The 14,280-nt window shown below is 34.7% G+C and overlaps 3 pseudogenes; all 3 read left to right on the top strand.

The window, feature by feature from the left end:
- The first annotated feature begins 2,753 nt into the window (after positions 1 to 2,753).
- On the top strand, positions 2,754 to 2,866 carry LOC128870524 (U2 spliceosomal RNA; annotated as a pseudogene).
- A 76-nt stretch (positions 2,867 to 2,942) lies between these two features.
- Positions 2,943 to 3,112, top strand: LOC128870521 (U2 spliceosomal RNA; annotated as a pseudogene).
- Positions 3,113 to 6,470: 3,358 nt separating this feature from the next.
- Positions 6,471 to 6,611, top strand: LOC128870523 (U2 spliceosomal RNA; annotated as a pseudogene).
- Positions 6,612 to 14,280: the final 7,669 nt, after the last annotated feature.

Raw genomic sequence — 14,280 nt, forward strand, 5'->3', positions numbered from 1 at the left:
TTCCATTCGAACGCATTAAACCCAATTAAAGGCCATAAAGGGATAGGTTCCTTCAAGGCATATTTGGATTTACAAATATCAACAGAAAATTTGTAATAGCGGCGAAAATTTTTTGCAGGTACATAAAGTTTTATCAATTCCACCAATGACAATCTGTACTTTCCTCTACAGTCTACTTTGAAGAGTACTCAAATTTATAAGTTTACGTCATGGAAAATAAGGTAGAATTACCTTCAAAATTTTCTTATTATATATATGTATATGCAATTGACGCGTACACCCTTTTTGGGTGTTTGGCCAAGCTCCTCCTCCCCTTTGTGGTGTACGTCTTATTGCTGTTATACAAACGGAGGGACCTACTGTTTCAAGCTGACTCCGAACGGCAGATATTTTTTATGACGAGCTTTTTCATGGCAGAAATACACTCGGAGGTCTGCCATTGCCTGCCGAGGGGCGACCACTATTAGAAAAAACGTTTTCTTCATTTTAGTGTTTCGCCGAGATTCGAACCTACGTTCTCTCTGAATTCCGAATGGTGGTCACGCACCAACCATTCGGCTACGGCGGCCGCCATATTATGGAGAGCATGAAATGGATTTCATATTCATATTCTAATATAGATTTATAAAAAGAGTTATACTTAATTTTTTCGTGCACGGGTATCTGAACTCGGATCTATTTCTCTTGACAAATGCTAAAGATGCGAAAGCTCTAGGTCATATGTACATAATTGATATGGGCACCAAACGTAAGAGCTGAGTTAAAAATTGTACAAAGATCGCGAAATTTATGAATGTGAGATAGAGGTGTATTCAATTTGTATTCAATGTTAACTTATTTTTCCTACACGAATCAAGGAACCCGTTAAGTTTAGATAGAAGGGTCTGAACCTTCAAAATGCTAGTAATTCTTAGAAAAGTATTAAATTTTTTATTTAACTCCGCAAGCAAAAGCTTTTGAAATATCACTATTTATAGCTTGAATCAACTTGGTAACCAGGAGAAAACGATGAAGTATAGTAATTTGAAAGAAAAAAAAATTAATTATTTGGCATATAAGGCACAGCAATTGTGGACGCACATGAAATTTGCAGATTCTCAATGATATACAATTTATTAATAATTAGGGAATCGAAATCTTTCGATGAAGTGATATTTTCTAGATTGAACTATTAATCCAACAGTCCTTATAGACGAAATTGGCGCTGTTGTTCTTTAAGGTATTCAAAATTACTGTCTATTATATTACCATGAAGCATACCAGTATGCTTGTATGCTTGCAAGCTTAATTCATATATTATTGTTTGCACCAAAAACCAAAAGTGCTACTATGGCTAAATTGTGCTCGCCTAACAAGCAAATCATTCTGAGCATTTGAAATAGACGATAAAATTGGTGAATCAGTAACAACACAAGCAAACGTAGGAAGTTATGGTGTTCACACTAACCAACGTATCGTAGTCCCTTTCCGTTGCCCGTAGGATACATAAAATTGAGCAAAACTTATCCCATAGAAAACAACTGCGTTCTTTTAGTTACATATTTACACAATACACCGTTTTGTGTATTTGTGTTTGGTTGTACTGACACAATGATATTTTTGAATACACACTTTTACACACACAGAAATTCCGAACAACAATAAAAGGGTGATGGAAAAAAGGAATGAAACCTAACCCAAATACTCTTAATATATTTACTGATGGCTCGAAAATGTTAGACGGAGTAGGGATAGGAATCTATTGCGCAGAGCTAGGCATCAGAAAGCCATTTAAGCGTCCTGACCACTGCAGTATCTTTCAAGCAGAAGTCTTTGCTGTAGGTAAAGCTGCGGAAATAGCATTCGCAAAGACATCAAGCAACTCCAAAATAAATCTATACGTTGACAGCCAAGCTGCGATAAAAGCAATAAATTCATATGAAATTTCATCTAAAAATGTTCTAAGAAACAGGGAAGCCATATAGAGATTAGCCGCAGACAGACGGTTGCATATCTATTGGGTACCCGGACATAAGGGCATTGCAGGAAACGAAATTGTAGATGAGATTTCCAAAAGCTCTGTTTACAGACAATTCGTACAAGATAACGACATACTGAAACCTTTAAATACGGTATATAAAGGCATCGCTGCGGACATGAAAATATGCATAGATAGGAGGTGGAATAATCTAGCCACTTGCAAAACCGCGAAAATCATGTGTACACAGAGTGCAGATATATACGTCCGATTCGTACTAGCTCTGTCTAGAAAAGAAAGCAGAACTATTGTAGGCAGGGCCGTGGAGAGAGTATTCGGGCCCCGGGGGAAACTTGAGATGCGGGCCCCTTGAAATTTTTTTGAAGTGAAAACTTCTTTAGAATCGTTGGGAGTGATTTGAGAAAAAGTGAAACGAAAAAAGCGACCATCTTGGCTACGAATATTACATATAAACGTAGCGACGAACTAAATAACTTTTAGGCCAGCGACGACAGTATGGCGCGATAGCCGAGCGGCTAGCAATGTGAGCTTCCGATCCAAAATTCTTGGTTCGAATCACAAGAAAAAAAATTTTTTTTTGAAATTTGCATTGTAGGACATTTCTGATTATTTATTGAAAACAGTTGTTTGGCTTTTCTATTTTTGGTTTAGATACTGAAAGTCAGTTTAAGTGAATCGGTATAAATATTTCGTACATTAATTTTTGTGAGCGTGTAATTCTCAAAAGGTTTATTAGGAAATGTATTGACTAAGTAGTTTGTTGGTTGTGTTGGTTATCGCTTCTCGGCCTTATGGCTAAGATCAAAGTGTAGTCAGCTTAACATAGATAGATCCTCCATCGGAGGACAACAAATGTTAAGCTGATTTTAATATATCTAGCGAACCGTCACTCTCGAAAAGAGTGCGGGAATTTTTTATGTATCACCCCGGGGGGGAAATGTCCCCCCGGGGAAAACGGTCTTGAATCCCACTTTATCTGTTCTTATCAGCTTAACATCTGATAGATCCTCCATCGGAGGACAACAAATGTTAAACTAATTTTTGGAAATGGACGGAGTGTTTTAGGGGCTTGCTCCACCTCTGCCACGGGTTGGCCCGGTATTGCAGTACGGCTGGGATTTCGGCCCAAATTATTGAATAAATACAAGAAGAAATATACTAATACATTTAGCTTTGGTGGGAAGAGACATAAATTTTTATATGAATACAAGTAGACGAAAATGGAATTTTTTTTTTTTTGAAATTTGCATTGTAGGACATTTCTGATTATTTATTGAAAACAGTTTTTTTTTTTTTTATTAAAATTTATTATAGAAGAAAATTGAATTTTTTCCAAGGTGAATTCATACACTAAGCTAAGTAAAACGTTTCGTAATTCAATTTTGTGTTGACATCCAAATGTACACGGCGGAAGAAAAAAATAACAAATCAGCTGTGTTATTGCTACCACCTTCAATAGATTCGCCTTGATTTTTCATATAAAAATTATACATATCGTCACTTGTGACAACTGTACCCAGTCGGTCGACAGTGTGTGAATCATCTTTACATTCTGCAAGAATACCCCAACCTGCGCAGCGCACAGTAAAATCGACACAAAGCTGAGCGCAGAGCACAATCGTACAAACACACTAACGTACATATGTACATACATATCAAGAATGATAGAAAGAAGATTGCGCCCATCAGATCGTACGTGACGTCACGTTTGCTGAGTTGTGCAGTATTGCCAACTATTTGCTCTTCGCAATAAATTTAGTGCTTTTTTATACCCTGTTTGTTCCTTTTTTTTAATTTAAAGCTACCGAAACTTTAAGATAAAAAACAAACTATATTATTGAACAAAAAAAAGGTTAAAAAAGGTCACTCTGAGAAGATTTTAGTGCTAATGAAATTTTTTTTACTCTTATAAAATTTGATAATTTGAAAGTGCAAATTTAATTTTTGGCTCCATTTAAAGTTATGCAAAAATATTAAATGCCCCTCTCTCAACTCTTCTTAAGATTGAAAACCTTTTTACACATTTTAAAAAGCCTTTGAATTTATTGAATGCGAATTAAAACCATAGAGGTGTAATCGTTTCTTCCGGTCATCAATCCTTAGTGAGACATAGGACATTAAGAGTTATATTCATTGTAAAAATAAACAAGAAAATACTAAAGAAACCATACTGACATTTTTACAAAAATAGTACCTTATCTTGTTACATAACTTCAAATATAGCAAAAAAGTCGTTCCCTTAACAAAAGAGTCTCGCTTAGCAAAAAAACCTCATAAATTAAATTGTACATAAGCATAACACATTTATTTAAAAAAACGTACATTTTAAAGACAATTTGTCAGGCATACAAAGTTCTTTAAGTGATTCAATAAAAATTTGTTGGGTTATTTTCTTTGAATGGGCATTTTAGTGCGTTTTTATATCCAAAGCTAGGCAACACTGCAGTAGCGAGAGAGAGATTTGACTGCCGAAAGCAGAAGAACACCAACAACACCTGCAATCGCGGGCAATGCCACCAGATGTTAAAAAAAAGTAAAGCTAAATAAAACTGAGTGAATTATTTAAATAACTATTAAAAAATGTATATTTTACAAAATTATAAACATGACATTTTAATTAGAACAGCTAGAAAAATGTCATGAAGAAAGAACTAAAACTCCGAGACAAAAAATAATAAAAATAACAAAAAAAATGCTAAATCAAGTTACGAAAATGGTAATCTGGCCATACTGGAGCTAAAATTACGTAACTAGTTGTCAAATTCGCTGAGCGCAGAGTAACGGGACCACGATAGGCGCCATCTCATTATTCTTTCCATCATGCATACATATATACGCTCGAATACATTTTCTTACTGTGCTCAGCCGAGGCTGGTAGTCATGCACTGTGGCGATATGAACGCACAAATGCACATACACAGGCACGAACATGAAATCAAACAGCTCGCCGTTGCTTGTTGGCTTTTCTATTTTTGGTTTAGATACTGAAAGTCAGTTTAAGTGAATCGGTATAAATATTTCGTACATTAATTTTTGTGAGCGTGTAATTCTCAAAAGGTTTATTAGAAAATGTATTGACAAGGTAGTTTGTTGGTTGTGTACATGATGCAAAGAATAATGAGATGGCGCCCATCGTGGTCCCGTTAAATTGCGCTCAGCGAATTTGACAACTAGTTACGTGATTTTAGCTCCAGTATGGCCAGATTACCATTTTCGTAACTTGATTTAGCATTTTTTTTTTGTTATTTTTATTATTTTTTGTCTCGGAGTTTTAGTTCATTCCACATGACATTTTTCTAGCCTATTCTAATTAAAAGTAATGTTTATAATTTTGTAAAATATACATTTTTTAATAATTATTTAAATAATTCACTCAGTTTTATCTAGCTTTACTTTTTTTTAACATCTGGTGGCATTGCCCGCGATTGCCGGTGTTGTTGGTGTTCTTCTGCTTTCGGCAGTCAAATCTCTCTCTCGCTACTGCAGAGTTGCCTAGCTTTGGATATAAAAACGCACTAAATGCCCATTTAAAGAAAATAAAACACGAAATTTTTATTGTGTTACTTAAAGAACTTTGTATGTGTGGCAAATTGTCTGTAGAATGTACGTTTTTTTTAAATAAATGTGTTATGCTTATGTACAATTTAATTTATGAGTTTTTTTTGTTAAGCGAGACTCTTTTTTTAAGGGAACGACTTTTTTGCTATATTTACTAGATAAGGTACTCTTTTTGTAAAAATGTCAGTATGGTTTCTTTAGTATTTTCTGGTATTTTGTTGCTTATTTTTACTATGAATACACCTCTTGATGCTCTATGTCTCACTAAGGATTGATGACCGGAAGAAACGATTACACCTCTATGATTTTAATTCGCATTCAATAAATTCAAAGGCTTTTTAAAATGTGTAAAAAGGTTTTCAATCTTAAGAAGAGTTGAGAGCGGGGCATTTAATATTTTCGCATAGCCTTAAATGGAGCCAAAAATTAAATTTGCACTTTCAAATTATCAAATTTTATAGGAGTAAAAAAATTTTCATTAGCACTAAAATCTTCTCAGAGTGGCCTTTTTTAAACTTCTTTTGTATAATAATACAGTTTTTTTTTAACCTAAAGTTTCGCTAGCCTTAAATTAAAAACAAAAAGAAACAAACACCAAACTTAAAAATTGTCGCATTTTCGGTATAAAAAAGCACTAAATTTATTGCGAAGAGCAAATGGTTGGCAATACTGCACAACTCAGCAAACGTGACGTCACGTACGCTCTGATGGGCGCAATCTTGTTTCTATCATTCTTGGGTTGTGTATGGTTATCGTTACATACATAGTTACATGGTTACCATACATAGATAGATCCTCCATCGGAGGACAACAAATGTTAAGCTGATTTTAATATATCTAGCAAACCGTCACTCTCGAAAAGAGTGCGGGAATTTTTTATGTATCACCCCGGGGGGGAAATGTCCCCCCGGGGAAAACGGTCTTGAAGCCCACTTTATCTGATAGATCCTCCATCGGAGGACAACAAATGTTAAACTGATTTTTGGAAATGGGCGGAGTGTTTTAGGGGCTTGCTCCACCTCTGCCACGGGTTGGCCCGGTATTGCAGTACGGCCGGGATTTCGGCCCAAATTATTGAATAAATACAAGAAGAAATATACTAATACATTTAGCTTTGGTGGGAAGAGACATAAGTTTTTATATGAATACAAGTAGACGAAAGTGGAAGAAATTTGTAAGTCTGTTTCTTCGGTCCGTTTTGGTATTTTTTTTGACAACATCGAAACCAAAGCATTTGTATCATATTTTATCTATCATAAGCCACTCGTATCATTTGTTGAAATTGAAAACATTGAGGATGTATAATAATAAAATGAAGAAAATAAAATATGAACTTTATAGCAATATTATAATGAACCTATAATTATCCCGCTCCTAATGCTGCTTTCGTCTTATTCTCTCTCAGTTTGTTTTACGGAAGGTTTCACTTGTATCGCGTCTAACCGTTAGACTGGTATTTTTTTTATTTATCAAAATGCGCATTATGTTATAGTGATATAACATTTATACAGTGAAAAACTCATTGATAAAATTTTTGATAGAATTAATTATGAAATATTGATTAAAATGAATTTTAGAAAACTCTTCAGCAGATCTTTAATTCTTTAATTTAATTCTTTATCAACGTAAGGACAAATTGCTTTAAAGAATAACTACGTTTCAAAATTGGTCTTCATTTAAAATACAACTATCTAAATTTTATCTAATCATCACTATAACTATTAATTACCTTATAAATCAGTAGCATAAAATGTTCCATTTTAATAAGAGCTCAATAATATACACTTTTGTATCACCATACTATATTTATTCTTCGTAATCGGGATCATAACATTCGATATGGTGACACCAAAAAAAGTCTGTGACGGAACTGTGGTAGAAGTATTATTTACTATATTTTTTCAAGCAGGAAATTTCTTGGAATTACCCTCGAGTCCGGGCCCCTCTGAAAACTCCGGGCCCGGGGGAAAAAGTACCCGAGCAACACAGTGTGGTGAGAGAGCAATCAGCTGATACGGAAACAATGCAAAATCCCACGTCAACGATCTACGATACTACGGAACGGAATGGTGGTGGGAATTCATTTACATGGGGCTCTCATTTGTTTCATCGTGTCAGCTGATACGGGCGTACGTTTACATTGGTGAGTTTGAGCACCATTAGTCGCTACCAAGAATGATAGAAACAATATTGCGCCCATCAGAGGATGCGTGATGTCACATTAACTGAGTTGTAAAGTGTTGCCAACCATTTGCTCTTCGCAATGAATTTAGCGCTTTTTATACCCAAATACCGAAAAAATTTAAGTTTGGTGTTTTTTTTTTAGTTTAAAGCTACCGAAACAGTAAGTAAACAAAGCACTGTGTTATTAAACAAAACAAGGTTAAAAAAGATCACTCTGAGAAGATTTTAGTGCTAATGAAATTTTTTTGATTCTTATAAAATTTGGTATTTTGAAATGCAGATTTAAGTTTTTGCTCCTTTTAAGTTCGAATTTACTGAGTGCTAATTAAAACCCTAAAGATGTTCTCGTTTCTTCTGGTCCACAATCCTTGGTGGGACATATATGTATTCATAGTAAAAATAAGCAAAAAAATACCAGAAAATACTGAAGAAACTGAAATGACATTTTCACAATACTGAAGAAACTATAACGACATTTTTACAAAAAGAGTATCTTATATTGTTACATAACCTCAAATATAGCAAAAAAGTCGTTCTTTTAATAAAATACTCATAAATGAAATGTACGTAACCATAACACATTTATTTAAAAAAAGCAGAGACAATTTGTCACGCATACAAAGTTTTTTAAGTAATTCAATACAAATTTGAAATTTAATTTTCTTTAAATGGCCATTTTAGTGCGTTTTTATATCCAAAGATAGGCAACATTGCTGGAAGAAGAAGAACATCAACAATAACCAGATGCTGAAAAAAAGTAAAGCTAAATAAAACTGAGTAAATTATTGAACTACTTTAAAAAAAATTGTATATTTTACAAAATTATAAACATTACATTTTAATTAGAATTAAAATCCGAGACTAAATAACAAAAAAACAAAATGCTAAATCAAGTTACGAAAATGGTAATCTGGCCATACGGGTCAGCAATTGTGCTAATATGAAGCAGAGAACGTTAATGTATAGAGAAGTCTCAATGACAGAAACGTATGGAATTTCGAGGGGTACTCGTCTCGCGAAGACAACTTCACCATAGACACATTTTTCAACAAAAATTAACAGTGAGGGGCGGAATTATGTAAATTTAGCAGCAGTCGATAAGAATTTGTTGGTGATTAGAAGCAAAGAATGTTAGGTAGCTTTTTAATATGACCTACACATAGTAGAAAAAGTCTGCGTTCACCTATGCAAATATTCTTTGCATTAGAAAAAGTTCAAAACAATAAATATTTCAGAAATTTTTTTTAATGAGTTTTATTAAGTTCACTTAAACGTAACTATCACACATATTTCGCTACCAATAACAAAATCAAATTTAAAATGAGATCACATAAAATTAAAAAGGCCATTCAAACTAAACAGAAAACGTTTGCGTTCACTTCAATAATAATAAAATAAAAGGCTTAAGATCATAGAAATGTTTTAAAATTAATAGCTAGTTGGATATCCCCGGCTTTTTATGACTTCTAGGAGGCGTCTTTTCATTGATCCAACTAGGTTGGCTGTTATTTCTGGACTTATGGGTACCCATTCCTCTTTAAGCGCGTTCTTAAGCATTTCCTTGCTAGTTATTGTACGCTCTCGTATTTTTTTTTTCTAGAACGTCCCATAAGTGCTCAATGGGGTTAAGGTCAGGTGATTGTGGGGGTGTGCGAAGTTGTTTTGGAACATTATACAGCAACCACAACCTAACAATCTCTGCTGTGTGTTTCGGGTCGTTGTCCTGTTGGAAAACAAATCTTTCACCGAGTCCCAGTTTGATTGCACTTTCTCACAAATTCTTTTTTAAAATATCGAGATAATCATGTCTGTTCATTATCGACTCAAAAAACTGCATATTTCCAACGCCCGAACTAGCCATACACCCCCATATCATGGCACCTCCTCCCCCATGCTTTACCGTAGGTACCAGATTTTGCTTTCCAAGTGCCGTTCCGTTTTTCCTCCAAATAATTTTACGACTTTTTATCCCGAAAATGCAAAACTTGCCCTCATCTGAAAAAATCACACTATTCCAAAACTCAGGTGGCTTGTTTACGTATTCCTTGGCGAAAGCCATCCGCTTAAGTCGATTTACTCGCGATATGAAGGGTTTTTTCGGGCCACTCTGCCGTGAAATCCGATTCTTTTTCGAATTTTTCTTACTGTATCTGGATGTACTTTCTTTTGGTATTTTACTTCTATGTCTTTTGAAATTCGGCTTGCTGTTAGTCGTGGATTAGAATTCACAAGAATAGTTATGTTGCGTTCTTCTCTTTCCGTCAGTTTTTTTGGACGCCCAGAACGAGGCTTAGACTCCAAACAATTCGTTTGCTTGAAGTTGTTTATCACTCTTTGGACCGAGGAGTATTGCCTCCCAGCAATTTTCGCGATTTCCCGATAGCTCATACTATTTTGCCACAAGCTTACAATGATTTTCCTTTCACCAATATCTATTTCTTTTCGCCTTTGGTCCATAGTAACAAAAAATGTATTTCTAATATCAATTTTTCCCTCTTTAGATTTGTTCTTAACCGCGTCAACTACATGAATGATTTAAAATTTAATTTAACGTAATTGCCATGCAAATAATCGTCACTATTCGAAATGAACGCACACTTTTTCTGCTTAGCCTATTTAAGTAACTGTACTACAATCCCGTTATCTGAACACGACGCAGCTCAAACTCCAAAAAATTTTGTTCATAGCCTCTATGAATAATTTTCTTTGAAATAAGTGAAAAGAAATAACTGAGAGTTCTAAGATAAACACGTTAAATTATTTTAATACTTTATAACAGTGGGTGAACGCAGACTTTTTCTACCATGTGTATATATTTGAATTTTTCCTAATCATCCAAAATTATATACATATGTTATGACTGTCCGTCTGGTGTCTGTAAAACTTTGTTGAATCCCTTCAACTGAATCAAAATAATCTATAGAAAACGCTTCATTACCAGGCGCATAGGAAGATGGCATATGCAAATGTAAATTTGTGAATTTATATACATTTGCGCATATGTAACGGTACGCAAAATAAAACGGTAAAGCTTCTCAAGAGATCCAGTGCGCATTCAAAGGCGCAGCGCACATTCATAGGCACAGCATTGTACATATACACATATTTACGTACATATATTGATGCATACATATGTACGAAGCCGCGGGCACTCGACTTGACAAAAATTCAAGATTTATCAAATATTGGCAAATAATTCTACGGGAAATATTCCATTATTGACTATTTTCGAATTGTCGAAAAAATTGGCATATGGGCGGCTCGTTTTATGAATGAAAGTACTTGCTGTTAGAACTATGAGCTCGAATTTATCAATGCATTTTTTGATGATGAGTTTTTGTTGCACAGTACAATAGTTGAAACTGTTCGGCGCCGCCGCGACTGTTCAGCGCTATGTCAACTAGAATGATGGCCGCTACGCCTGCGCCTAAGACTGCATTTTGTTCTTGTAGTCGCTAGGCATAGAATTTTAGCTTTGAATGACATACGCATTTTGAGGAATAAAGTGAGTGCCCTGTGTGTGTGGTTGTATGTACATGCATATGTGTATATTAATAAGCATTGATTTGCTTGAATTCAATTCACATATTTATATTTGCATATGCCATCTTCCTGTGTGCCTGGTAATGAAGCGTTTTGTATACAGAATTTTTTGATTTGATCAATTGAACGTACATATATATTTAGTTAGGGCATCAAGTGTGCATATACGCACATGCACATACGTCGATTCATATGCAGAAGAAGTTGTTTTAGCATTTGCAGGAATTCGATCATTCGAATATTTACACCCTCATTATTGCATGAAATATGATGAGGCGATGCTCGTGAGGTAGGTCATGTTGCTTCAGTGCATACATATGCGTGCAACACTATATTTATTAAAGATGCAATAGAACTTAGTTGTCCCATATATGTATGCAAATACGTTTCTTTCAAGTTTTATTTTATTTATTTTAAATTTCAAAGTTTTGTACTCTCTATAAAATGCATACATATATGAATTATTCCCTGTAATATACATATGTAAATTTAAAAAAATTTCGTTTGGCAAAGGAACAAAAATGCATATTCAAATGTACATAAATATAATATGATAAGGCAATGAGTCGTGAGATAGGTCATTGTTGCTGCAGTGCGTGTGCACATACAAACATTTGTAACACTATAAGAATTGAAGATGCAATTGAACTTTTGCACAAATATAACTAACAAAATATATGTATATAAACATATATTGATATACATATATATTTATCAATATACCAATATGCTCTTGGAATTCTTGTCTAAAATTAATTTCGTCTCGAAAAATTAGTAAAAATTTTCATCCAATTTACTAAAACGCACACAACAAAATGTGCGCATTAAAGTTACTTTGATTTTAAATGTTGGATTTTAAATCTTTATTTGGTTGTATTTGTTTGAAAATATAAATTGAATAAATTTTCGTTTATCAAGGGAACATAAAAATGCACAAGCAAATGCCTTGCAAAATGCCGTCGGCATTTGACAATTTGATTTCATACAGAAACCAAAAACTGAGAAGAGCCAATGTACTTGTACATAATTCACTGTAATCAGCTCTGTTAAGAACTTCCCCGCTGTCGAGTTAAGCGAGGTGAAATAGTGTTCGCGGTTTCACTTCATTTTTGACAATTCACACTATTCGTAGCTCGTGAGACTTCTCTATTCATCAATGTTCTGTGTATGAAGTCACTTATTGTCAAATTCGCTGAGAGCAAAGTAACGCTACCACAATAGGCGCCAACTGACGGTTGCGTGTGTGTGGCGAAGTTGACGATTTTCCCTTCGGGTTTTGTAACCGGTTGCGTGTTTGTGTAACGAATTTGACGATTTTTCTCATTTCATTTAAAATTTTGGAGTGTGAACATGTTCATAATTCTATTTGTAACAAATTCATCATAAATTATATTTTTAACAAATAAATAAACAATTTATTGAAGATTTATTGATTTGTCCAATAGCCATTCGATAATTGTGGAAAAATAAGAGCGATGAATATAAATACAGATATTTTATTAGAAAAATATATAGAAGTAGACAAAAACGCTAATAAAGAATATGTGAACAGATATTTTCCTATCGCCCCTTCTTTTCACGAATAAATAACACCAACCTCCATGCAGTTTTTTTCGCATTCCATGAAGGCATAATGACCAGATTCATAACATAATGCAGACCACAAACCGAAAACAAATCCAAACAATCGGTTGAAACTCATTTGGCACACACGTGTTGCTGTTCGTTGCTGAGCGAACATCGAAAGCGGAAAAAATGATAGTTATGTATGTTATTTTTTTTTTCCACTTTCTATATTAGCGTTTTTGTCTACATCTTTATATTTTTCTAATAAGATTTGCCACGATTTTAACTTTATATTTCTGTCTTTATATTCCTCGCTCTTATTTTTCCACAATTATGGTAAGCTTTTGAACTAATATTTGCGTTCCTCAATAAATTATTCATTTATTAGAAATGTAATTATTCATAATTAGCCTGTTTGTGACTTGCTCAGGCCTTAAGACACATACGGATTGGTCCACACGGTATGTGGCCACCTGTTGCTCCCGCCAGTAGACGTCTGATGCCTCAACTGTTACTTAATTACTTCTTCATGTGGAGAGTTAATTAATTAAATTCAATACACGCACATGCTTTGGTCTAAGGGCAGCAATTTCTTGCACCATCTTATTAAAGGCTGAGTTGTTTTCTTAGAGTTAGAGTTGAAGTTGTTTGTTTGTGAGTTGGAAGATACTAATTTGATTACCGATTTAGCAACAACACAATCAAACGATACAACCAACTGAGGAGGGGAGCATATAGACGAGTAGCTGTCAGCCATGCAAAGTTTGCACAAAAAAGGCTTCTGTAGTAAGTAAAAACTTAAGATTATTAGTGATTTACAACAAGTGATCTTAATCGCGGATAGAAGCACGTGTTGCTAAAAAATAAAATGGAATCTTCGAACGTGTATAAGAGGCATATTTTGTATTTTTTTTATTAAAGTGGTAAAAATGCAACAACTGCTGCTGCAGAAATTAACACTGTTCACGGAGAGGATACCGTGAGTGTAAGAACTGCGCAAAAGTGGTTTTCAAAATTCCGAAGTGGTAACTGCGACGTGGAGGATGCCCCGCGCGCAGGTCGTCCTGAAGTCTTTAACTCCGACGCCTTGCTCGAACTCGTGGAAGCTGAACCAAATTTAACAGTCGATATGATAGCTCAGAGGTTAAATTCATCGCATGGAACAGTTAACAGGCACCTGGTTCACTTGGGAAAAGTTTCAAAGCTGGGAAAATGCGTTCCGCATAGACTTTCCGTCGCCAACCTTCAGCAGAGAGTGAATGTGTGTTCTCAGCTGCTGCAACGGCTTGAAAATGAAAGTTTTTTGAACCGTATCGTTACTGGTGATGAAAAATGGGTCCTTTACAATAATCCTGTATGGTTAGATAAAGATTAAATGGTTAGATAAAGATGAAACACCAGAACCGGCCCCTAGAGATGGCCTTCACCCCAAGAAGATTCTCCTATCTATT

Source organism: Anastrepha ludens, chromosome X, assembly GCF_028408465.1.
Source record: "Anastrepha ludens isolate Willacy chromosome X, idAnaLude1.1, whole genome shotgun sequence".
Classification (NCBI taxonomy): Eukaryota; Metazoa; Arthropoda; class Insecta; order Diptera; family Tephritidae; genus Anastrepha; species Anastrepha ludens.